General features: G+C 40.9%; 1 long non-coding RNA gene across 1 annotated transcript in view; it reads right to left on the bottom strand.

Moving 5' to 3' along the window:
* LOC129051446 (uncharacterized) overlaps nucleotides 1-23758 on the bottom strand; it is a 63670-nt gene extending 39912 nt beyond the window's left edge. Inside the window, exon 1 of the long non-coding RNA XR_008515730.1 lies at nucleotides 23655-23758. This is a non-coding gene — a long non-coding RNA (uncharacterized LOC129051446). The remainder of the gene's footprint in view (nucleotides 1-23654) is intronic.
* Between the last annotated feature and the right edge of the window lie 2767 nt (nucleotides 23759-26525).

Below are 26525 nucleotides of genomic sequence, written 5' to 3'. Positions count from 1 at the left end.
CATATGAAACATTTATATAAGAGAAAGAAGCAATAATAATTGCTTCTTTGGAGGTTAATTTCTCAGAATATACTTTATAAAACTTAAAAGTTTGCCTCCTTAATTTAGAAAATTCACTTTAAATACTTCATCCAAATAAAAAACCAAAATCATGCACACAGTTTTAGCTGTGAGAATTCATAACAACACTGTTCATGACAGAAGAAATTTCATTAATTGAACCGTCCAGAAAACATCAGAGGACCTTTGGAAATGAAATACTATGCTGCCCTCACAAATAAGGCTGTGGAAGTACATTTATTGTGTGGGAAGATTTTCAAATATATTATAAATCTTAAAATGCAGATTAGGAAAAGATAGCAGAATGATCTTTGTAAAGAAACACACATATATACACAGGAGCAGAGACATAGGTGGCAAGATACAAACCAAGCCACCTGGTTGCATAAAATTACAGGTGTTATTTACTTGTTCTCTTGGTGAATTTGTATTTTTATTTGGTGACCATGCACAGCTTTTGTGCATAAGGTTAAAAAAAAAAAAAAAAAAAAAAAAAGCAGTGGGAGGTGGCAGCCGGGCAACAGAACTCCAGAACTCAAAGAAATAATTTCTATGAGGAGCTTAGCTAATGTGGCCAAGGTACATTTTAAAGAACAAGCTGAAGGGAACGCAGGGGGCCCCCCATTCACCAGACCACACAGAGAGTTCAAATATTATGAAACCCAATTAATAAGCATTGCTGCCCCAATAAAACCTACAGCCACAGACACCAGGACTCCCTGCTGCGTGGCAGAGCAGTGCATGTATCAGCATTGGACTCAATGACTGACTCAATGCATTCCCCCCTCCCTATGTTCCTACAGTTGCTCAAAATGTATGCCTCACCAACTTCCATTTTTTCCCAGTTTGGGAAAGAGTATTGCTTTCTTTTTAATTTTATTCTGATGTTCATTTTCCTCATGTGTTTATTTGGACTCTAAGTTGGGGTAGGTGGGAGGCTGGAGGATAGAGAATTCCAACAGAGTTCCCTAAGTAATGCTATTCCAATTTAACTTACATTTTATGATACCAACCATTAGTTGCAGTTATTTAATTTCACAGATTGGACTCCTCAAACTTGTATAAAGATTTAAGTAAATAAATAAAGATTGCTATCATCCTTTTAATGTTAAATGTTTCTCCATAGAAGCAAGAGGTCTTAAGATATGTATGGGAAATGTCAGTAATCATATTTCCAAGAGGGGAAAAAGGAGTTAAACATGACTTCAAGATTTCCTCCTGTCAAGGCAGCATGGTGGTATCATTAACATATAGAGAGACTGGAAGTGAAAAGTAGATTGCAGAAAAAAGATGAATTTAGTTCAGTTGAGGAGAGTGAAGTGGTGGGACTTCTGCATGGATTTATAAGAAAATCAGTTGGAAATGCAAATGGGAACAAAAGAGAAGGACCAAGACCTTCCACTGAGTTGAGTTTATATTCTGTATAAATGCACAGAAATTTATAAAACTCTCAAAACAATGCACAGGAGAAAAGACCTAGAAGCAAAAGTTGAGTACTGGAAAAATTCCAGGTCTTGGTATTAAAGGAGAAAGAAGATTCAGAGGCAAGAAGTAGCAGAGAAGAGAAAAGTAGACTGAAACAGTGCCCTAGATTTACAATTGTTAGCGGAGAATACACAAGTTAATGTTCTCTGGTCAAATCTCTAAATGAAACAGTGGGTTAACCTAGTTAAGAAGCTTTATTTACTGCAGGTCTTTATGGAGGCTTTGATACATAGATTTGCCTTGTGGGACTTTAGACTATGTTGTGACATTTCCCAAACTTACACAACCAGAGACTGCTTATCTAGAGTTACCCTTACTTACTTCTTATAGAAGGAGCACCAGTGTTCCTAGATACTTAGAGTCTGAGAAACACTGATGTAAAGGTATGGCAACAAAAGGAAGAAAGGATCTTAAGAAGTTATGAATGGTTATCATATAATCATGCACAAGAATGCATGGCTTAATTACTCAATGACATAGAAGCCTCTTTGCTATCCAAATGCAGCCAGAGTTCTTTGAAAGATTTGGCTCTTCTAATAGTCCAATATCTAAAAGTTATGTCTACGATAAGAATTCGAGCCTTAAAAATATTATTTGAGGGTGTAGTGGAGCAACACTAATCGAAACATGGTACAATAAATGAAGTTCTCCTTAACCTTCCTAGAGAAAGCCCATTGTGGCCAAGCCATCTAGTGGTTCCTGGAATATAATAATCACATTTGTATGATGTGTTGTTGTTCCTGTGCCCTTTTTTATGCAGAGAACAAGATAAAAAGAATTTTTTTTAAATTTCGGCCTTTGGATTTCCATATCAAAGACAGACTGTAGTTCTCTGCTTGCCTTGGTGGCAGTTTGACAGCCAATATCCTACCTCAGATCAATGCACTCTGCCAGTAATGACCACAATGGGGACTTCCTAAGTTATCTGTGCTTTTTAAAAAAAGGAAGGAGAAAAATTAGGAGGAAGGAAGAATGAGAGGAAGAGAAGAGAGAAGGAAAGATGGAAAGGAAAGAAAACTAGATACTTTTTCTGAGTGTGGCCTGCCTCCAGAGAATAATTTATCCTCATTTGAGCCTTTGTGCATTTTACAAAATCAACTGAAGTGCTGGAAACAATAGTTAAAGCTGAAATGTCAAAATACCTTTCTTTCGCAGTTATTTACTCTTAGATGCTACTTAATTCTGATGCCAGAAGAAAACATAGAGGGAGGTGAGCTCAGCTGGTAATAGAGTCTCATCTCACCTCCAGAGCCAAAAGGCTGGAGGGTTTTTCCTCCCTGCTGAAATTTGCCTCGCAAATAATTTGAAAAGAATACATTTCTCAGCACAGATAACTTAGGAAGTCCCCATTGTGGTCATGACTGGCAGAGTGCATTGATCTGAGGTAGGATATTGGCTGTCAAATTGCCACCAAGGCAAGCAGAGAGCTACAGTCTGTCTTTGATATGGAAATCCAAAGGCCGAGATTCCTGCTGAATGGGCTTATACAGCCTCTGCCTCAAACAAAACATAGAAGCAGCATCAATGAAACCCTATTCTTGTTAGTGGAAGCAGCTTGGAATCCCACTCCCTGTTAGCCAGATCCTTTTGATTCTACTGACATCTATGGGCTATGACTTAGCTTTGCTGTTTCCTTTCCTTTACTTACTTAACTGTTCCAATTCTCATATTTTTAAAAGGTTTTTTAATGAATTCATTGAAAAGACAGTAGTAAACCTACTGTCTGTTCAAACATGGTGCTCCAAGGACTGCCTGCCTTCCTGCCCCCCAGAGTTAATGAGGAGAAAAAAATTCTCCTATCAAAAGCCACTGTCCCCTACCCTCCAGTTCAACCCAGGTTTAGGCACTTCCTGCATTAGTTTTTCCATGAGAATCTCATTCTCCACCCAGCTTTGCTTCAGACATATAAAGGGAAAAAGTTTATATGTATAAAGTATGCAGAGAGTACGTCATTTTGGAATATACTATCATCAGTATACTATATGTTATCTACTTATTATCCAAGGTTTACTTAGTGCTCATTATTTCATCAACAGAATAGTAAAGATGGGAAAGTTCTTTTTGGGGGGGCAACTGCCACAACTCTTGAAGTAAATCTGGAGAATTTTTCCAAACATTGACAGAGGTTAGTTCTCCTCTAAATTTTCCATTTTGAAGCATATGGCCATTTCATTACCTCATCTCTTTTAATCCCAAGTCCACCATCCATCTCTGTTTCTTTCTTTATACTTTGTCCCCACTGGCTCGATTTTTAACAATTTGTCTCCAATCCATTTTTTGTTCCCACTGATTCAATTTGTAACTTTCGTCTCCAATCAGCTTCACCCATTTTGTTCCCTTCTTCATTCTTTGTTCTCCCTTGCTGCATTTGTAACAAGGTCTCCACTCAATTTCACCAACTCATTATCAACTCAGACTGCACATGTATTAGTCTATTCTCACACTGCGAATAAAGACATATCTGAGACTGGGTAATTTATAAAGGAAAGAGGTTTAATTGACTCACAGTTCAGCATGGCTGAAGGAGGCCTCAGGAAACTCATGATCATAGCAGAAGGGGAAGCAATCATGTCCTTATTCACATGGCAGCAGGAAGGAGAAGGATGAGAGCCAAATGAAGGGGGAAGCCCCTTATGAAACCATCAGATCTTGTGAGAACTTACTCACTATCACAAGAATAGCATGGGGGAAACCACCTTCATGTTTCAATTACCTCCCATCAGGTCCCTCCCATGACACGTGGGGATTATGGGAACTACAATTCAAGATGAGATTTGGGTGGGGACACAGGCAAACCATATTATTCCACCCCTGACCCTCCCAAATCTCATGTCCTCACATTTCAAAACATAATCATGCCCTTCCAAGAATCCCCCAAATTCACAACTCATTCCAGCATTAACTTAAAAGTCCAAGTTCAAAGTCTAATCTGAGACAAGACCTCTTCCACCTATGAGCCTGTAAAACCAAAAGCAAGTTAGCTACTTCCTAGATACAATGGGAGTACAGGCATTAAGTAAATACACCCAATCCAAATAAAATAAATTGGCCAAAACAAAGGGGCTACAGGTGCCCATGCAAGTCTGAAACCCAGTAAGGTAGTCATTAAACCTTAAAGTTCAAAACTGATCACTTTTGATTCCATATGTCACATCCAGGGCAGGCTGATGCAAAAGGTGAGCTCCCATGGCCCTGGGGAGCTCTGTTCCTGTGGCTTTTCGGGGTACAACCCCACTCCTGGCTGCTTTCACAGGCCAGCATTAAATATCTGCAGCTTTTTTAGGTGCACGGTGCAAGCTGTCAGTGGATCTACCATTCTGGGATCTGGAGGATGGTAGCCCTCTTCTCACAGCTCCGCTATGCAGTGCCCCAGTGGGGACTCTGTGTAGTGGCTACTACCCACATTTCCTTTCCACACTGCTCTAGCAGAGGTTCTCCATGAGGGCTTTGACTTTGCAGCAGACTTCTGCCTGGACATTCAGGCATTTCTATGTGTACTCTGAAATCTAGGCAGAGCTCCCCAAACCTCAATTCTTGACTTCTGTGCATCTGCAGGCCCAACGCCACATGTAAGCCACCAAGGCTTGAGGCTTGCAACCTCTGAAGCAATGGCCTGAGCTGTACATTAGCTACTTTTAGCCGTGGCTGGAGCTCAAGCAGCTGGGATGCAGGGCACCATGTCCCAAGGCTGCATAGAGCAGGGGGACCTGGGCCCAGCAACAAAACCATTTTTCCCTTCTAGGCCTTAGGGCCTGTGATGGGAGATGCTGCCATGAAGATCTATGACATGGCTTGAAGATATTTTCCACATTGTCTTGGGATTAACATTTGACTCCTCATACTTATACAAATTTCTGCAGCTGATGTAAATTTCACCCCAGAACATGGTTTTTTCTTTTCTGTCCCATCATCAGGCTGCAAATTTTCCAAACTTTTATGCTCTGTTTCCTCTGAATGCTTTGCCACTTAGAAATTTCTTCCACCAGATACCCTAAATCACATCTCTCAAGTTCAAAGTTCCACAGATCTCTAGGGCAGAGACAAAATGTTACCTGTCTCTTTGCATAGCAAGAGGGACCTTTACTCCAGTTCCCAATAAGTTCCTCATCTCCATCTAAGAGGAGCAGGATTTGGTCAAAGCCATTCAATAAGTCTCTAGGAAGTTCTAAACTTTCCCACATCTTTCTTGTCTTCTGAGCCTTCCAAACTGTTCCAACCTCTGCCTGTTAGCCAGTTCCAAAGTCACTTCCACATTTTCAGGTATCTTTACCGCAGCACCCCACTCTCTGTGGTACCAATTTCCTGTATTATTCTGTTTTTATGCTGCTAATAAAGACATACCTGAGACTGGGTAATTTATAAAGGAAAGAAGTTTAATTGACTCATAGTTCAGCATGGCTGAGAGAGGCCTCAGGAAACTTACAATCATGGCAGAAGGGAAAGCAAATACATCCTTCTTCACATGGCAGCAGGAAGGAGAAGAATGAGAGCTGAGCAAAGGGGGAAGCCCCTTATGAAACCATCAGATCTTGTGAAAGCTTACTATCATGAGACTAGCATGGGGGAAACTGTCCCCGTGATTTACTTATCTCCAATTGGGTCCCTCCCATGACACATGGGGATTATGGGAACTACAATTCAAGATGAGATTTGGGTGGAGAAACAACCAAACCATATCAGTACGGTTATTCTCTATCATGACATCCATTTTCTCTCCAGCCTTTAGAATCAAACCAGCCTTATTTCAAAGTACACATCTGCACTGCCCAGTGACTCCCTTCCCTGACTTGAGACCCTACCATTATTTCTGAATGCAGAATACCTCACCCGATTTTTACAGTGCTCTGTCAGGTAAACCATGAACTCCTTAGGGAAGAAGAGGATTTTCTTGCTGAATCAAACAGCCTAACTTCTTTCAACTGCACTGAGTGCAAGCACACATCTTACATTCAGGATAATGAGAAATGTAGCAAATAGCATACGTAAATATGAAGAGCAACATGTTCCAGTGGGACTTCAGCCAGTAACATCAGTGCCTACAGCTTCTGGTTCAGCCCTCACAAATAGCTAAGGACCTGCATGCCAAACGGAAAGAATTGACCCTATTCTCCTCTGGAGCAATCTGTAATCATAAGCAACAACTACAATGAAAACTAGAAGGCTGTAAAAAGACACACCCTTAGTTAAAAATCCACCTGGACAAGAGGAGCCATGGAATTCAGGACCCATGTATTTCCTGTTTACTTGTAAGCATGATGTAGGAGAAAGAGCATGGACTCTTTGGGATCTAACAAAACTGAGTTTGAAATATGGCTCTGCCACTTAGTCCATGGTTGAGCCTGACCAAGTTGTCTGCTTTTTGTAAGCCTTACATTCATCAGCTGGAAAATATAAAGGGCAATGATTTGAACCATAGAAATATTTATATTTCTGACATAAGCTACACCCTTTATAGATTTTCCAAACTAGACGTTATATATATCAAAATAAGGTTTTAATATTAAAAAATTTTAAAGATCAAGATCATTAGACAATAAGGGACCAAACCATCTTGAGGACTTCAGCTACATTCCCTGAGGAGTCCTCCTCTGCCTCAAGATGTCCTGCCTCAGTGGCTCCCCAACCTGGTTCATCACCAGCTTCAAGTGGGGAGCTCTTAAAATGTGCCCTGCCCCATGAAAATTTGATTAGGTCTAGAATTAAACTAGGATTCCGTATTTCGGTAAGTACCCTCATGGTGATGATAATCAACAAGATTTGGGAATTACCAATCTCCCTATAGAACAAATTGGGAATTCCTATGAGTTTAGGGAAGACATTTGCCTTTACCCTCAAGCTGCTAAAACAAGAGAACCTTCTACATGAGACTGCTTCACATACTTTTGTGTATGTTAGGAAAAACAGACTCCAGTTAAGGGTTCTCTGAGATCAGGAAGTTCCATGGAACCATATAAGGCTTCCTCCTTGTCTTCATAAGTTTGATTTCTAACCAGAGTTAAAAGCGAATTATTTTCACTCAGGTAAGTGAACTGAATGCTCAGTCCAAATCTAGTGTCATATTAGAATCTTAGAGGAATATTGGGAGTCACTTTCATAAAGACCACATTCAAGCTTACTGCCCAAGATTCACAAGGAATCCCCTCCCAACTAAGGCCAAGGGTAGAAATAGTTGAAATGTTTGCCAATCACTTTCCAGGTGAGACTATTTTCAAAGCATAATCCAGTCCATAAAAGTTCTGGGTACCTGGTCTAGAAATCAGTCTTTCATTAAGGAAACACACAAAATATCAGTGCTCCAGCTAAGCAGTGAGCCTTGGTCTTTAAGGACTTGGTTTGGATTTGAAACAGAGAAGCCAAAAAGCCAGAATTCAGGACCCAAGAGTATGTTGGTTACCTGCAAATTGTATTCTTTTGCCCGGTTTCACACTAGGCTTTCCATTGAAATCCCTGGAGATTAATTAGCTCTGTAATGGAAAAATACTTTTCTATTCTTTCACACCACATTGCCTTTCTTTTCCTCCAAATACCAAATAAAGTATTAAAAGATGCTAAATCCCATAGGACAATTTTAAAATAAGGAATTGTTTTAGGCTGGAGGTTAAAGGAGGCAGCAAATGTACTCAATATGACAATTTTCCAGCTAGAAAACTCAAAGCAGAATTTACTTGGTGTTTCATTCAGCCCCCTCACTTTGCCACATCCCCCTGGGCTCCACTCCTCCTTCTCTCTTCTGAGCAGAGGAGAAGCTGACAGCTTAAACAAAGCCTGGGGGAACAAAGGACCCTTCTAGGAGATGAGCCGCCACTGCCCCTCGCCCCAGCCTCACCCCAGTCTCCTGCCCCTTAACCCTGAGTTTCAGGCAAGGGTGATTTCATCCTAAGGAATAACTGAAGTCTTTGGATAATGAACACTAACTCTTTAGCCCTCATTTTTAAAAATCTACCATTAATATAAAGTGACACTGAATTCCCTGGTAATCGGATTAGGGTATATTGCTCAAACTGTCATTCAGAGCTGAAGCCCCTTTATCTCTTTGCTGATAGGAAGCTAAGCTTCTTGACTCACTTTGCTGCTGTCTCTTTGGAGTCATCAAGAATCTGACTTCTTCAAGCCAACAATTTTATTTGCTTAATCTTGGGTGAAAAGATTAGGGTCTTTAGAGAAGATTTTTCAACATCCCTGCCATTCCTAAGAAGAAGACAGATTCGTCCTCCTCAATCCTTTCTCCCTCTGCCACCAACACACACACACGCACACACACACACACATCATACAAGCGGCCAACACACACAACACAACACAGATACAACATATACACACCCAACACAACACACCTACCCAACATGCACAGCACAACGCACAGTAATATAACGCACAGACACCAGAGACAAATTCAACACACACACACACACACACACACACACAACTAACATCATACAAGCAGACAACACACACAACAGGACACAGAGCTACAACACATATACTCCCTACACACACACAACAAGACACATACAACACAATGCATGTACCCATGCACAGCATGCACAACAAAACATCACAACACACAGGGATACAGCACACACGCACTAACCACACAGATACAACACACAAAACAACACACACAAAAGCACACATTTGCATACACACAATTTAGGAGAAGAAAGAGAAATTCAAGCCTGTTGGTTGTCACATGAAAAGGTGGTATTTCCATGGACTCCAAAGAACGACTCTTAAACTTTGGGAGGCCGTTGAGATCACCTGGCTAAAATGATGCACATTTGTTGCGGGACTTGTGAACAATTAGGGTGCTTATACATGGAAACTCTGTCAGAAGTTGGCTCTAATCACCGCCTGGCAGCTTTCAGATGGAGATCCCCATGTGGTTCGAGTAAAAAAAAAAAAGTGCAAAAATTTCTATCACCAGTACTGATCAGTAACACTTAGCAAACACCCTGATGTTCACAAGCCCTCGTGCCCATTTTGCACTAGGACACAGAGTGCTGAGTCACAACCAGGCTTTCTATCTCCCCTCAACTTCCATCCAATGCCAAATAAGACAACCATAGAAAGAAAAACAGAACTCCTGTCTAACTTTAGGACCAAAAGTAAACAAACAAACTAACAAAAACCCTTTAAATCCACACTAGAGGTGCCTCAGAATAGAAAGGCCAGGACGGTTAGGACTCAAAAAGGCAAATAAAAGAACATGAGAATGTCATTCTTCTGATTCCCCTTATTCAACTGAATAGCCATGTGGCCTTGCACAAGTCACTTGTCCTCTGTAGAACCGAATTTCCTCATCTCTACCATGGGGATCATGACAGATTTATATCTGCTTTACTTTCCTCATGAAGTTGTCTGAGAGTCAAATGACATAAATTCATAAAAAGCTCTGCACACTAATAAGGATTGATCATCAGTGACTCATATATTCATTGTAATAACTGGAAGAGTCTGGAAAACAAAGGTTAAGTAGATGCTGGATGGCTACCTTCAAATATTGAATTGATTGTGTGGAAAAGGCAATGGATTTGTCTTGTGTATGTTCAGGAAAGAGCTAGTGCCCATCTTCAAACTTGCAAAGAGGTGGATTGCAATTTATCTCATCTCAACTCAATGCCACAGGCACTTATTGAGTACACCAGACATACCAGGCATTCTGCCAGGTGCTCACCTGCTTTTAAGGCGTATGCACAAAGAGAAAGAGAGGAGCTGGACTTGAGTGTCCAGCTTGATGTGTAGGACTTTACCAGGAATACATGGACTAAAGGGTACGCCATCGAATGCGGCAGTATAAGTAAAGGTACACAGGTGAGGAAGTGCCTGCTGTATTTGGTGAACAGTGACTACTCCTTATACAACATCAGAGGGTACAGGAGGCAATGGCAGAGGATCTGGGGAGGAGACTGGCCAGATAAGCTGAGATGTGACATGTGGCCTTGTACATCATGCTAAGGGTTTAATTCTATAGGCAGTGAGAGCTACTGGAAGTTTTTAGGCAATGGAGCAATAAGATCCAACAAGATTTAGGTTGTAGAAAAATATTTATCACCTGTCCCTGATAAACATTGAAGACACAAACACAAAGACGGTACCGTGCCTGCAGAGGCAGAGACAAATCCGCTCTCTGCTCTGCAACCCTATGCCCAAATGTGAGGGTCATCCCCCTGAAAACCTCACAGAAGGAAAATCTGACATATCTGAACTTAAGATCTTCAAATACAGTTGGGGGATCGCAGTCACAAATGAGCTCATGAAAGCTCTTATAAATATGCTTACATTCATAATTATAAATGCTCTTCACCAAATATGAACATTACCATTTCTCTGAAATGGAAAAGATTAGTTTTCATTCATATTTGGTGCTTACTAACACATCCGTCGAGATGCTTGTAAATCTACTGCGTGTTGTTGCTGATGGAATGCACATGGAGTTGCAGCTTCCCCTCAGAACTCGTCTTGGATCTAAATGTTCAGTAACTTCACACTTATGGCCCAGAGTTGTAGGCCCCCTCTTCCCTTGACTGCCTGTCTCTAAGACTCAGAATAGGGCAATTAGATATGCTGAATACATAAATACACATTAACCAATGCCAGGTAATATTTTCCACCCACTTCCCCCAATTTGCAGGGTTGTATCCCCCAAGCCTTGCTCTGGATAATGTCTTGCCCCACATGAACTGCCAACTTGTCATATACTCCTCAGCACCTTTTGTCTTTAAAGAGGGAAGAGAACAGTTCTGAAGTTCTGGCTTGCTTCCCTTCAACTTCCCTTGTCTCTCCTAATCTTCATTATCAAAGTCTCTATGTTGCTCTGCTATCTGCTGCACCTACTGCACTTGTATTTGAGAGAAAACTACTTCTGTACACTAGAATTTCAAATAAGGACTCAAAATGGCAATGCAAATATGACCAAAGTACTATGAAAGGCTGTATTCTGCAGTGCTCATAGATATATAAACAGGTGTTCAGGAGGCAGAATGAGTAATAGCCATGGTATCTTACCCATTAGGATGTTTTCAACTTCAAGAAACAAAATCCTTGACTAAAGGTGGCTGCAATGATATTCTCTTCCATAACACAATGTCCAGAAGGAAATGGCTGAAGGCTTGGTGCAGTAGGCCAGCCATGCGTTCAAGGAGCCCGGCTCCTTCCCTCTTTCTTCTCATCAGCATATTGACTTGGTCCTTATGCTTAACTGCTCATGATCAGCTCCAGGCATCATAACTTTATACAAAAACACTTGAAACCAACAAGAATGGTCATTTCTTTTGGCGCATCTCTGTTAATTCACATCCCAGAAGATTTCCCTTTGATACCATTGACCAACATTAAATTATATGCCAAAGCCCAAGCTGCAAAGAAGGATCCAGAAACAAATATCTAGCATGACCAGCCTTTTTGACAGAGGCATCTCAGTCATGTGCAGACAACCAACAGCAGAGTGATCCACTCACTCATCCTGATTTGCCCAGGACTTTCCCAGTTTTAAAACGGAAAGTTCCACATTCTGCGAAGCCCCTCAGACCTGTGCAAACTGGATGGTTGGCCACCCATGTGTTATACTGTTCATGTGTAGTGTGGTGGAGGAGTACCCCAGGTGGCAAGGACATGGCCATAGTCTCAGGAAGGGGCTGAAGTACTGTAAGTGGCATTTGGGAGGGACAGGAGGGGCACTGTATGAGCTACCCTGAAGCAGAATGCACAGGTCATAACTAGCATGTGGATGCGAAGGACAGTCAAGAGTCACTGATGACTTTGGGGGTCCTGTCTTAAGTAACGAGAACACCCATTTATTATTTCACAGGTCCGTGGGTCAGGAGTCCAGGCATGGTGTGATTCAGCTGCATCTTCTGCTCAGAGTCCTGCAAGGCTGAAATCAAAGGGTACAAACCCCTTTGAATTGTTGGCAGAATTTTGTTTCTGGTTCTTGTAGGACTGAGGTCCCAGTCTCCTTGGCACATGACACGTTTCATCTTTAAGCCAATAACAGCACATCCCATCCTTTTCTCGCCATGAATCTCTGACCTTCCCTTATGCTACCAGCTGGAGAAAGAGCTCTGCTTTCAAGGCCTCATGTGATTAGATGAGGCCTGCACAATAATTCAGAAAAAAACTGATTAGCAACCTTAATTACATCTGCAAAGTCCCTTTGTAATATAATGCATTCACAGGAATAACACCAAGAGGCAGAGATCACTGGGGCCAAATTTTGGCCTAACACAAATGACTAGAAAGGGGTGTGTGTGTGTGTGTGTGTGTGTGTGTTGTGTTGTGTGTGTGTGTGTTGTGTTGTATGTGTGTGTTCCCACTCATTTTTCTAATTATTTAATGTTTTTTTTTTTTGAGACAGAGTCTCGCTCTATCGCCCAGGCTGGAGTGTAGTGGCACGATCTTGGCTCACTGCAACCTCCGCCTCCCAGGTTCAAGCAATTCTCTGCCTCAGGCTTCCAAGTAGCTGGGATTACAGGCACCCACCACCATGCCCAGCTAATTTTTGTATTTTTAGTAAAGACGGGGTTTCACCATCTTGGCCAGGCTAGTATTGAACTCCTGACCTCATGATCTACCCACCTCAGCCCCCCAAAGTGCTGGGATTACAGGCATGAGATGCTGCGCCTGGCCCTATTTATTTATTTCTAACCTTTAGTTTAGGTTTGGAGGTACATGTGAAGGTACATATTACATAGGTAAACATGGGTCCTGGGGATTGTTCTACACATTGTTTCATCCCCTAGGTATTAAACCCAGTACCAACAGTTATCTTTTCTGCTCCTCTTCCTCCCCTCTCCCTCCCACCTCAAGTAGACCCCAGTGTCTGTTGCTCCCCTCTTTGTGTCCATGTGTTCTTATCATTTAGCTCCACTTATAAGTGAGAACATGCAGATTTGGTTTTTTGTTTCTGTGTTAGTTTGCTAAGGTAATGGCCTCCAGCTCCATCCATATTCCCTCCAAAGACATGATCTTGTTCTTTTTTATGGCTGCATAATATTACATGCAATATAGGTACCACATTTTCTTTATCCAATCTGCCATTGATGGGCATTTAGGTTGATTCCATGTATTTGCTATAGTGAACAGTGCTGCAATGAATATTTGTGTGCATGTGTCTTTATGGCAGAATGATTTTTATTCCTCTGGGTATGTACCCAGTAATGGGATTGCTGAGTTAAATGGTAGTTCTGCTTTTAGCTCTTTGAAGATTTGCCATACTGCTTTCCAGAAACCTAATTGAACTAGTTAAACTAATACGCACTCCCATCAACAGTGTAAAAGTATTTCTTTTTCTCCATAACCTTGCCATCATCTACTATTTTTTGACTTTTTAATAATAGCCATTCTGACTGGTGTGAGATGGTATCTCATTGCAGTTTTGATTTGCATTTCTCTAATGATCAGTGATATTGAGCTTTTTTTCATATGCTTGTTGGCCTCATATATGTCTTCTTTTGAGAAGTGTCTGTTCATGTCTTTTGCCCACTTTTTAATGGGGTCGTTTGTTTTTCTCTTGTAAATTTATTTAAGTTTCTTACAGATGCTGGGTATTAGACCTTTGTCAGATGCATAGTTTGCAAAACTTTTCTCCCATTCTGTAGGCTGTTTACTCTGTTGGTAGTTTTCTTTGCTATGCAGAAGCTCTTAAGTTTAATTAGATCTCATTTGTCAATTTTTGCTTTTGTTGCGATTGCTTTCGGTCTCTTTGTCATGAAATCTTTGCCCATCCTTATGAATTACTAGAAAGTTATTAGTGACATTTTACCCATGGCAAAAAAGAAAGAGGTATCTAACAATAAAAATCAGCCTACAATTAGATGTTCTGTCTTAGGAAGCACCGAGACCTCAACCCAGGAAACAATTTAGAGCCATTTGTAATGTTTCTAAGGAAATTCCTGCACTGAGGAAAGATGAGACTGGATGATTCATAAGGTTCCGTCCAGCTCTAAGATCCTACAATTCCAGTTTTCCAGATTGCTTTAGTCCTGCCAAGCGGAAGAAAATATGTTATGTTTGATTAATGAAAAGATAAAATTTTTCAGAAAATGACCAAACCCTTCCAATACAGATGTTTTGACTTCCTGTGCAAATGGTTTGCAGTGAAACTTGAAAGCAGGGACTTGCAGAAATCAACCTTTCCTTTCGCATTTCATGGAATTATTGGTTCTGAAAAACAAAGCCTGAAGACACTTGTGTTGGCCCTCCTATACCAGACACCAGGTGATTGGACAATATTATGAAACACTCCCTCGGAAGTGGCAGCTAAGATATCTCACCAAGTCATGGTTTTAGGGAACTTTCCCCTTTAGGTGTCAGCCAAAGTGCAGAAAGTGGAAACAGACTGTGTGGCCCACCCTGAGACCAGGCTTCTATTGGTGGTAAATGAAGAGGCGTGGATGCAGACTGGATGGAGCTCTAAGGAGCAAGGCATGAGAGCTTGTAAAATTTTGCTTTGAAAAAAAAAAATCCCCTTGGGTCCAAAATTTTATCAAAGTGAGAATTTAAACAAAATATCTTCTTCAGATATTAAGCCAACACTAATACCAAAGCTAGGCCCAAGACAAGATAATGAACACATGACTTAGGTTATTTAGGCTGAAGTGCAATAAACTTGTTTATCTGGTTCCCAGAGCAGACAACAATGTCAAGCAACATTATGAAAGCTCTTGGTAGATATTCACGATGGTGAGAGAATTTTGGCTCCTTCATTGCCCACAAAGGTGAAGGAAAGAATGAAGGATTTCCTACCTGCCCAATTTTGGAGAACATAATATTGCATGTAGCAGAGCTGAAAAAGTAAGACTACAGTAAGTCAGAATGTGTCTAAGGGATGGGTCTCCCCAAAAGGAGCTCCAAGATACGCAGCGAGTCTCTGGACAAAAGAACCAAGATATCACGTCTTCCCCAATGTAGCGAGGACTGTCAGGTAATACAAAATGAAAACAATAGAACATGCTAAAATGAAGGCAAAGAGATTAAGGCAGTTGAGGGAGGGAACTTGTTATAACAATTGCTGTGATGAATAGTGCCCTCCCTATGCACCAGGCAGACACTCCACCCTACATGCATTATCTCCTTTAACTCACACAACAAAGCGGTAAGTGATCTGTTCGTGTTCAACAGAGCTAGCGGGAGGCAGAGCCAGAATGTGGCCCATGGCAAGCTGATTATGTAGCCCCTGCTCTTAAGCATGACGTCACTCTAAAAGAGGTGAGAGGTGGCCTGTGGCTCAGAAGACTGAACTCCCAATAATGTTTTTCACTTTGTAACAACTTATATAGGACTATATATAGGACTATGAGAATCTTCGTGTCCAACAGGATCACAGAGATCACTCTCGCTCCCAGTTTCCTGCCCCATATAGGTTACTTTCTATGTCACCATTAGCAAGTGACCCTCTTTATCTACCTACATCTAACACTGAACCCATTTCCTCACTGAAAGCTCATTCCACCGCTGGCCACTTACAATCGTTAGAAATTCTTCCACATATTAAGCTGTTATCAACCTGTGTTTCTTTTTTCTTTTTTTTTTTTGAGACGGCCTCTCGCCCTGTAGCCCAGGCTGGAGTGCAGTGGAGAGATCTTAGCTCACTGTAATCTCCGCCTCCTGGGTTCAAGTGATTCTCCTGCTTCAGCCTCCTGGGTAGCTGGGATCTCAGGCACCCACCACCACGCCTGGCTAATTACTTGTAATTTTAGTAGAAACGGGGTTTCACCATATTGGCCAGGCTGGTCTCGAACTCCTGATCTTGTGATCTGCCCACCTCAGACTCCCAAAGTGCTGGGATTACAGGCATGAACCACCACACCATGCATCAACCTGCCTTTCAATGCCCACTGCCTATTGTTCAAAAGTTTAGAGCAATACAGAAAAAGTCCAGCAGTTTCTCTACATAAAAAGCACATCATAGAGTCGAAGGCAACTGTCACTACCCCAAGTTCTCACCTCTTCAGGAACAATACTTTAAGTTCCCTCAATCATTTCATAAACAAAAAACCAAAAAAACAATGACTGCCCGCACTACCATTGCTATAGCCATCAAACCCACAGCTGCAGTTGTCACCATCACTAACTCTTCAGGGGTGAAGAAAAAAGAAATATATGACAATAATTAGGCACGATCTCAGTTCACTGTAACCTCTGCCTCCCAGGTTCAAACAATTCTCCTGCCTCAGGCTCCTGAGTAGCTGGGACTACAGGCACACTCCACCACGCCCAGCTAATTTTTGTTTTTTCAGTAGAGACAGGGTTTCACCATGTTGGCCAGACTGGTCTTGAACTACTGACCTCAGGTGATCTGCCCACCTTGGCCTCCCAAAGGGATTACAGGGGTGAGCCACTGTGCCCAGCCCTGTGGTGTGGCATTTGAATTGAAGGTATCAAAATGAACTCATAGGGTGTTTTTTAATAGCTATGTAAGTAGACTGATAGGTACAGGTTTCTGTGTCTACACGGGTTAATACATATTCATGTAGTATTCTTAAGCTCCTTCCATGGAGTGAGCCTAGAAGCAATGAAATCTTAGTAACAATGAGCACATCCTGTGCCTAGACCTTAGTTTCTAAATACTATTCTTTAATAAAAGGTGACAGGGCTTCTTGGAGAAGTAGCTAATTCCTGGGTTGAGACAAGAAAAATACATGATGAACCTGTAACATCTTGTGGTGCTAGAAAGTAAGAAAGTGCTGAAGCAAGGATGGGGGCTTGTAAAAAGGACATAGGAACCAATCTGAGAAAGCACCTAGTAGCCCAAACTAGAAGCAATTGAACAACAAAGAAAACAACAGTAGTATTAGATTATAATCAATCTATTAAAATCAATATCCATGAGACCATACAGGTATAAATAAATAATTGAATAAATAAGTCAATGGCAGAGAAGTGACGGCTATTCTTTTACAGGAGAATTCCAACTAATAAATGCAAAAGAAATGAGGAAGATGGAAAATAACCAACAGTAATAACTATAGATGAAATCCACTAATGCATAATAAAATTAATTGGCAAAAGTTTGGGGGGAGATAGGATATTTGAAGATGGAAAGTAACCAATAGTAATTATAGACAAAATCCTTTAATGCATAATAAAATGAATGGTAAAAGTTTGAGGGGAATTAGGATATTTGAATACTCTACAGGTATATTCCATGATATATATGACAAAAGGGAAGATGGTAAGTTTATTTTGAAGAAACCCAAGTAGACCTCAACCAAGTGGTCAAAATAAACATCACCAGTAATAAGACACATTAATACCTTGTGCCTTCTGATGTAATGTACTCTGAAAAAGCACATCACCTCTGCAGTATTCCTGCCAAAAATTCATTACCTCAATCTAATCATGAGAAAACATCAGACAAACCCAAATGGAACAACAATTTGCAAACTAACTTATGGGTACTTTTCAAACGCATCAAAGTCTCAAAATTAAAAAAAAAAAAAGACTGAGAAACAATATAGTTTGGTCAAGGAGTCTTGACACCTAAATGCAATATGGCGCCCTGGATTGGAAAACATTACTGAAAAAATTGATTAAACTTTGTAGTTTACTTAGTGTTAGTGTACCAATGTTAATTTCCTGGCTTTAATAACTGTATCATGATTATAGAAATTTTTCTGAAAAGATTCATGTTTCATATCTTCAATGTATAAATCAGGCCTGTTTCACATATCTCCAACACATCTCCAACTATTATATTTAAAAATTTGGGGGACTGGCCTGGCATGGTGGCTCACACTTGTAATCCCAGCATTTTTGGAGGCCGAGGTGGGTGGATCACTTGAGGTCAGGAGTTGGAGAACAACCTGGCCAAAATGGTGAAACCCTGTCTCTACTAAAAATACAAAAATTAGCCAGTGGTGGCGGGTGCCTGTAATCCCAGCTACTTGGGAGGCTGAGGCAGGAGAATCGCTTGAACCCAGGAGTCAGAGATTGCAGTGAGCAGAGATCACACCACTGCACTCCAGCCTGGGCAACACAGCAAGACTCTGCCTAAAAAAAAAAAAAAAGTTGGGGGATTCTCTATTTTTGCAATTTTCTTACTTTCTTTAAAAAAAAAAAAAAATCTAGTTTGTGTATTTTTTTTTTTTGAGACACAATTTCGCTCTTGTTGCCCAGGCTGGAGTACAATGGCGTAATCTCAGCTCACCGCAACCTCCGCCTCCCGGGTTCCAGCAATTCTCCTACCTCAGCCTCCCAAGTAGCTGGGATTACAGGCAGGCACCACCATGCCTGGCTAATTTTGTATTTTTAGTAGAGACGGGATTTCTCCATGTTGGTCAGGCTGGTCTCGAACTCCCAACCACAGGTGAGCCACCAGCCTTGGCCTCCCAAAGTGCTGAGATTACAGGTGTGAGCCACTATGCCCAGCCTGCTATTTTCTATAAACTCAAAAATATTTTGAAATTAAAAAATTTTAAACCTATAATTACAGACTCTTTAGGAAATAACAATAGCGTTTAAGGTTAGAGAAATTATTCTTAAATGCCTTTCATTATCAAAAGGAAAAATGGAAATACAAGAACTAAAATCTTTTCATGTGAGAGGCCTAAAAATATACACATATCCAGTAAAAAGAGAAATGAATAAGGATAAAGGCAAGTGTCAATAAACTGAAGAAAAACAGAAGTAATGTTGAATGAATCAAAAAGAGAAAAACAGAAGTACACAAGTCAGAGTCTGAAAACAGGAATATTATAGCCATTTATAACCATGGATAGAGACAATTTTTAAAACCCTAAACAAACGCTACATATTTTATTTTAATAAAGAAAAATGCTTTTTATTTTAATAAATAAAAAAATTCCAGGAAAACATAAATTATAAAAATGGACACTAAATACATGTAAAATTTAAAAGCCTAATAATGATAGAAAAAATAGTAAAGAAATCTCTTCAAGACCTGTCCATACAAAGAGTCCTAATTTTAAGCAGCTTTAAAAACGAATTCTGTTGGAAGCTCATAACCAAGGTTACTTTGGTCTAAGTCTTCTGAGCAAAAATAAATAAATAAATAAATAAAATTTTTAAAAAAATGAATTCTGATGGGCCGGGCACAGTGGTTCATGCTTGTAATACCAGCACTTTGGGAGGCCAAGGCAGGTGGATTGCTTGCAGTCAGGAGTTCAAGACCAGCCTGACCAACTCGGTGAAACTCCATCTCTACTAAAAATACAAAAATTAGCTGGGTTTGGTGGCGGGCGCCTGTAATCGCAGCTACTCGGGAGGCTGAGGCAGGAGAATCGCTTGAACCTGGGAGGCAGAGGTTGCGGTGACCCGAGATCCTGCCACTGCACTCCAGCCTGGGGCTACAGAGCGAGACTCCATCTCAATAAAAAAAAAATGAATTCTGTCAAGTGTTTAAAAGTTACCTTTTTTGTCAGTTCAATGGTTTCAGAGCATAGAAAAGAGAGAAAACTTGTCAATTCATTTTCTAAGAATGATTCTGATGACAAAAACATGAAAAGGAAAGAAATTAAAATGTTCGTATTGCGTATATGATTACTATCTCGCAGAGATTCAATTCCCACTTTAAGAATTTTGTTCAGTTTCTTTCAAATTTGGAGATTGGTAAATACAGAAAACAGATTAAAAATAAGTTTTAAAATACCATAGTCGTTCTGTTTTTTCTGTGTTATCTATTTCACATTCACTTCAAAGAGAGGCTTCATCCATTCTTCGTAATTCTCTGACATCTGTGAGGAAGCTCCTGCCTTCTGAGGCTTTTCCAAGCCTCGGTGCTTCTCTGCCTTTGCACATTCATACCAGCCACTATTCTCCATTTGTCCCTTGTACTATGCCTCCGCTTATATCTCTTGTACATGTTCTCTTAAACTATGAATTAATCAGACAGTACAGCCGTTTTGATTTTTAAAGATATCTCCCTCTTTTCTTCATCAAAAATCATTTGTAATTATATTATCAGAATTTCATTTCTGAGGGCATTCTTTTCTTTCCTGGTTCTTGTCCCTCATAATGATTCAGGTTTGGAATAACAGGTCTTTCTTCCCTAAAGCTTTTGAAATTTGAAGACCTAGGGACAAGGTTTCACATCTAACTGTGTCTAGGGCCCCCTCCCTAGGGGTTTGTGAGATGACACACTTTCTTTCTCCCAAAGCTTCTTTCAATTCTACTTAAGCAGTGATTCTGTCCAAGTTGATGAAACTAGAACTTTCACTATACTTGCTTTTTAAACTTTTCAAAAGGTAGGTGAGCCCAAATCTCAATTAAAAAAAAAAAAATTAGGCCGGGCGCGGTGACTCATGCCTGTAATCCCAGCACTTTGGGAGGCCGAGGCGGGCGGGTCACAAGGTCAGGAGACCGAGACCATCCTGGCTAACACGGTGAAACCCCGCCTCTACTAAAAATACAAAAAATTAGCCGGGCGGGGAAGCGGACGCCTGTAGTCCCAGCTACTCAGGAGGCTGAGGCAGGAGAATGGCCTGAACCTGGGAGGCGGAGCTTGCAGTGAGCCGGGATCGTGCCACTGCACTCCAGCCTGGGCGACACAGCGAGACTCCGTCTCAAAAAAAAAAAAAAGAAAAAAATCATGTTTCGTATTTTTAATGTATAAAGCAGGCCTAAGCTAGAATCTAGTTTTCTTTCACGCTTGTTAACACGGTTAAACAGCTCTGGAAATTTAGAGAACCTAACTAGCCCTCAGGAACAGCTCTTACAAAACTCATCAAGCTCAAGTAACTGTTTTCACTCTACCAGTTTTAAAGTACCTTGTAGACACTTCTGATGATCTCAGAGATATAAATAAACACAGTTTTGCCCCCACTGGGTTCCTTAGAGAGCAGGTTTATCACAGAGGATTGGAGGATTTCCACTGACGATTCTTAAACATGGAGGCAACTGATCAAGTGCAAACCAAGGGCAGAGTGGGTCTCTGACATCCAAGCACAGAAAGTCAAGCAGACAAAAGGTCTTCCTTGTAAAGCTGCATTGCTGTCCTTGCTGCAGAGAAACTGCAGTAAAACAGCAGGGCTTCTTCAAGAGAAATGGGAATAGGATGTCAAACACCCTTGCGTATCTAGACGGAAAGACGCGGAGGGGTGACCTCCCCCACTGTGTTCAGCCACGGAGCTGAACCAGGGAAGAAAATTACAAGTATGTCCCAGGATCATTTTCTCCTGTCTTCTTCCTTCTCACGGCCTGAGTTTCTAACAAGTTGCTAAGCCCTTAGTGAGTTTTTTAAGAAGCTTTTAAAGTACAGGGGCGGGGAAAATGATAAACTTACATATCTGTGTACCCGCTATCCGGAATTAACAAATGTTAAAGTTTTGCCATTTCAGCTTCGTTTTTTTTTAAATAATAGAGATAAAACATTATAGGTAGATCACCTTTTGTTCTTCTCACCAATACTATTCCTCACCTTTTCTGGAGATCTCTCTCTCTCTCTCTCACACACACACACACACACACATATACACATACCCATATATGTATATATGAACAGTATGGATAATATTTTGTGTTTTTTAAAGTCTACACAGATGTTTAATATATCTCTTTTTCTCTCTTACTCTCTCTCTCTCCTGTCTCTATTCCTCCCTCTCTTTATAACATATATAAAATATATATTGCATACATAGAGAGTACATATATAAATACATATATTGGTAAACAATATGTATAATGCCTTTTGATTTCATTAAAATTTAAATAAATTTATCATATGGTACACATTTCTCTCTCAACATTTTGTTCAGAGTATTTGGTTTTTTAATTTTGTTTTGTTTTGTTTTATTTGAGATGGAGTCTCGCTCTACGGCCCAAGCTGGAGCCCAGTGGCATGATCTCGGCTCACTGCAACCTCCGTCTCCTGGATTTAAGCGATTCTCCTGTCTCAGCCTCCCAAGGAGCTGGGATTACAGGTGCACACCACCACGCCCAGCTATTTTTTGTATTTTTAGTAGAGAAGGGGTTTCACCGTCTTGGCCAGGCTGGTCTCAAAATCCTGACTCAAGTGATCTGCCCACCTTGGCCTCCCAAAGTGCTGGGATTACAGGCGTGAGCCAACGTGCCTGGCCAACATTTTGTTCAGGGTATTTGTAGTTATGTTGATGGATTCAGTCCTAGTTCACTCGTTTTTCTTTCTTTGTTGTATTCCACAGCCGAAGAACACTATAATGTATTTACCCATTGAAAGATACTTCTTTTGTTTCCAGGTTTTTCTACTACAAGCAGCACTGTAGGGAACGTGTCCCCTAAAACACATCTGTGAGAGTCAACCGTGCATATCTAGAAGTCGAGTTGTTCATCTGAAGCAGAGGTCAGCAACACAGATAGGAAATGTTTCAGTCTTTTGACACCAAATGGTCTTTGTCACAACTTCTCAACTCTCCACTGTGGCCTGAAAGCAGCTGTAGACAATACAAAAACCAGCGAATGCTGCTGTGCCCCAGTAAAATCGCCAGCTGCCCTCCTGGAACACGTGTGTCTTCAGCATCACCAGATATGGTCAAATTCCTCCCTGAGTGGCTGCACCCACTTAGCCTGCCCTCAGTTCTGTTTCTCAGTGTTCTCCCTTCCCATTTTCTCGCCTTCGTGACTCTTGTAGCGCTGAAAACAGACATTGCTTCAAGTCAACAGATCTGCATGTTTTCAGAAGCCTGAGTTCATTGAAAAGATCATGTTTGGAGTTCAGAGAGAGGAGATGTGTGTGTATATGAGCGAGACAGAAAGAGAGAGAGATTTTGAAGGCCAACAGAGAAGGGGAGAGATTTTCCCCAGACTGTAGCAACTACAGGTTGATCACTTGAGCAGTGAGGACTCACTTAGTTCTCTGGGATAGAATGCGGTCAGACCACAGAGGGATGGCTGGTGATGAACCCAGGAAAAGCTCAGTAAGGTTCTCAAGGAAAAACAAAACCAGCTGAGCTGCCAAACTCCAGAAGCCATGTGGATGGAGAGGACAAACATCCCAGCCACCACCCAGGGGGAGGGGAGAAGAGGGACCTCTCTGATGGTCTGGGCAGCTGAACTTTTAGGATCACTACACAACCCTGGGGAAGGAGAGAAGGAAGAATCCTCATTAAGACATTTTCTTGAGCTTAGAAAGTTCTTGTAAAAGTGTTTTTTAAAAAAGAATACAGATAGTTACACACCTGAATTTCACCCACTGCAATTCGGTTCACCCTAGTTAAACCCCCTGCCAGGGAATTTAACTAGGAATCCTCTGCCCTGCATCTTCTATGTTTATTCAAATGTTGAAAAACCTTCAAGACTGTGTTCCTACCTCACTGTCTCCAGGAAACCATCTCTAGGACAACAGCCACCATTCTGTCTTCTTCTACTGAACACTTACTGGGATATAAAATAACGGAGTGAATAAGACAGTAAACTCTTGCCCAGCACAGTGGTTACCCCCAAAACCACAATATTTTGAAAGGTTAAGGTGGGATGTCACTTGAGGCCAGGAGTTTAAGACCAGCCTGAACAACATAGGAAGACCTCGTCTCTACAAACAATTTTAAAAAATTAGCCAGGCATGGTGGCACACACCTGGGGTCCCAGCTACTCAGGAGGCTAAAGTGGGAGGATCGCTTGAGCTCAGGAGTTTGAGTTTACAGTGAGCTGTGATCGCACCACCGCACTTCAGTCTGGCCACAGAGCCAGATCCTGTCAAAAAAAAAAAAAGGAAAGAAAGAAAGAAAGAGAAGGAAAGAAGGAAGGAAGAAAGGAAGGAAGGAAGGAAGGAAGCAAAAGAAAGAAAGAGAAAGAAAGAAAGAGAGAGAGAAACGAAGGAAGAAAGAAAGGGAGGAAGGAAGGAAGAAAGGGAGGGAAAAAGAGGGTAAACTCTGAAATTACCTAGCTCTGTATGATAGCCATTTGTTTTCCATGTACCTGTTCTATAATAATAGGCAATATACTCAATCCCTCTGAGACCCTATCCTCTCATCTTTAAACAAAAGCAGAAAGGGCTGGGCACATGGCTCACACCTGCAATCCCAGAACTTTGGGAGGCCGAGGCAGGTGGATCACCTGAGACCGGGACTTTGAGACTAGCCTGACCAACATGGAAAAACCCCATCTCTACTAAAAATACAAAATTAACTGGGCATGGTGGTGCATGTCTGTAATCCCAGCTACTCGGGAGGCTGAGGCACGAGAATCGCTTGAACCTGGGAGGCAGAGGTTGTGGTGAGCCAAGATCACACCATTGCACTCCAGCCTGGGCAACAAGAGCGAAACTCTGTCTCAAAAAAAAAAAAGAAAAAGAAAAAAGAGAAAAAGCCTACCCCATAGGGATTGTTGTGAGAATGAAATGAGATATGTCAAATATTTAGAACATAGCTATTAATATTTCTCAAAAACCAAGTCACAGTCACACCTTTTTCTTTATGATTGGCCAATGCATTTATTATCTAATTATCTAGAGTACATATTTTAATATTACATGTTTCTGAAAGAGCAGTTACCTCACTGTATTATAATTAAGTGTGTATATTTGTCTTTGTCACTACACTAGGAACAACTCCAGGGCAAAACTGTGTTTTATTCATCTTTTTGTTTCTAGTGCATGGTACATAATACTTATTCAACATTTGTTGAGTAAGTGACTTTATAAACAAATTGAATAACATCCATTTTCTTTGTGTTCCGACTGATTCACACATCAATGAAATGTAAGGGTAACATATTTTTCAGGATTTTAAAGAGGTCAGAAAGTTTACCTCCAATGAACCTATTCTTACAAAATGACTTATAAAACAAGAGGATAAACCAAGATAGAGAAAGATGTGGAATCTTCAGACAATCAATCCAATGCAGAAAAGGAGGAAAGAAGAAAGAAGAAAGAAAGAAAGAAAAGAAAGAAAGAAAGTAAGAAAGAAAGGAAGGAAGAAAGAAAGAAAAAGAAAAGAAAAGAAAGAGGGAGGGAGAGGGAGGGAGGGAAAGAAGGAAGGAAGGGAGGGAGGGAAAGAAGGAAGGAAGGAAGGAAGGAGAGAGAGAAAGGAAGGAAGGGAAAAAGAGGGTAAACTCTGGAATTACCTAGCTCTGTATGATAACCATCTCAGGATGACAGCAACAGGTTTGGATCATAACCAATTAAGATACAGAGTGAGGTTAGGGAGGGGCTGAGTAGGGGAAATGGATAGGCTATCTCTCAGGATTGAAAACTGGGGAAATGTGAGAAGATGATAAAGGCAATTATGGAATAGAGAAAAAGCAGACCACATTTGAACTTGAACCTAGAGAAAGATTGTCCTGTAAGTGTCCCAAGGATCATCATATTTTACATATAGCCACAAAATGTAATCACAACACATTACTTCGTTCTGCAGAGAACAGTAATTGCATACCTATGAATGATAAGTGTTGTGGGTTAGTTTTCAACTTTTAGAATCAATTCTGGCAGAGGAAGCAGTGTTACTTACATAACAGCATGTAAATATTATAAACTTTGATAATAGAAACCTGAATAAAGTTTGGGAGGTAGCAGGGGAAGAGAACTAGCAGAGAAAAGGATAAGAGAGACAACTTTGCGATACTACAGAATGGAGAAATGGGAATTGAAGGCTAACGTTTGAATTTGCAGATGTGACTAAAGGAGCTAGGAAATAATATAAGCATTTTATAATTAGTGTACCAGATTGCTGGTGGTAAAAGTAATGAAAATGTTTCGTGGAGCACAGTGGCTTATGCCTGTAATCCCAACATTTTGGAAGGCCAAGGCAGGAGGATCACTTGAGGCCAGGAATTCAAGACCAGACTGAGCAACATAGTGAGAGTCTATCTCTACAAAAATTTCCAAAAAATTAGCCAGGCATGGAGGCATGTGCCTGTAGTCTCAGCTACTCAGGAGGCTAAAGTGGGAGGATCACTTGAGCCCAGGAATTCAAGCCTGCAATGAGCCATGGTTGCACCACTGCACTCCAGCCTGTCTGTCTCCAGGTAACAGGGTGAGATGTTGTCTCCAAAAAAAAGTAATGAAAATTCTTATCTGTCACGCAGAAAGGCAATAGTCAATAATTAGA

The sequence above is a fragment of the Pongo abelii genome, chromosome 19 (assembly GCF_028885655.2).
Source record: "Pongo abelii isolate AG06213 chromosome 19, NHGRI_mPonAbe1-v2.0_pri, whole genome shotgun sequence".
Taxonomy (NCBI): Eukaryota; Metazoa; Chordata; class Mammalia; order Primates; family Hominidae; genus Pongo; species Pongo abelii.
Note: the sequence above shows the minus strand (reverse complement) of the source record. Positions and strands in the feature narration are given on the sequence as shown.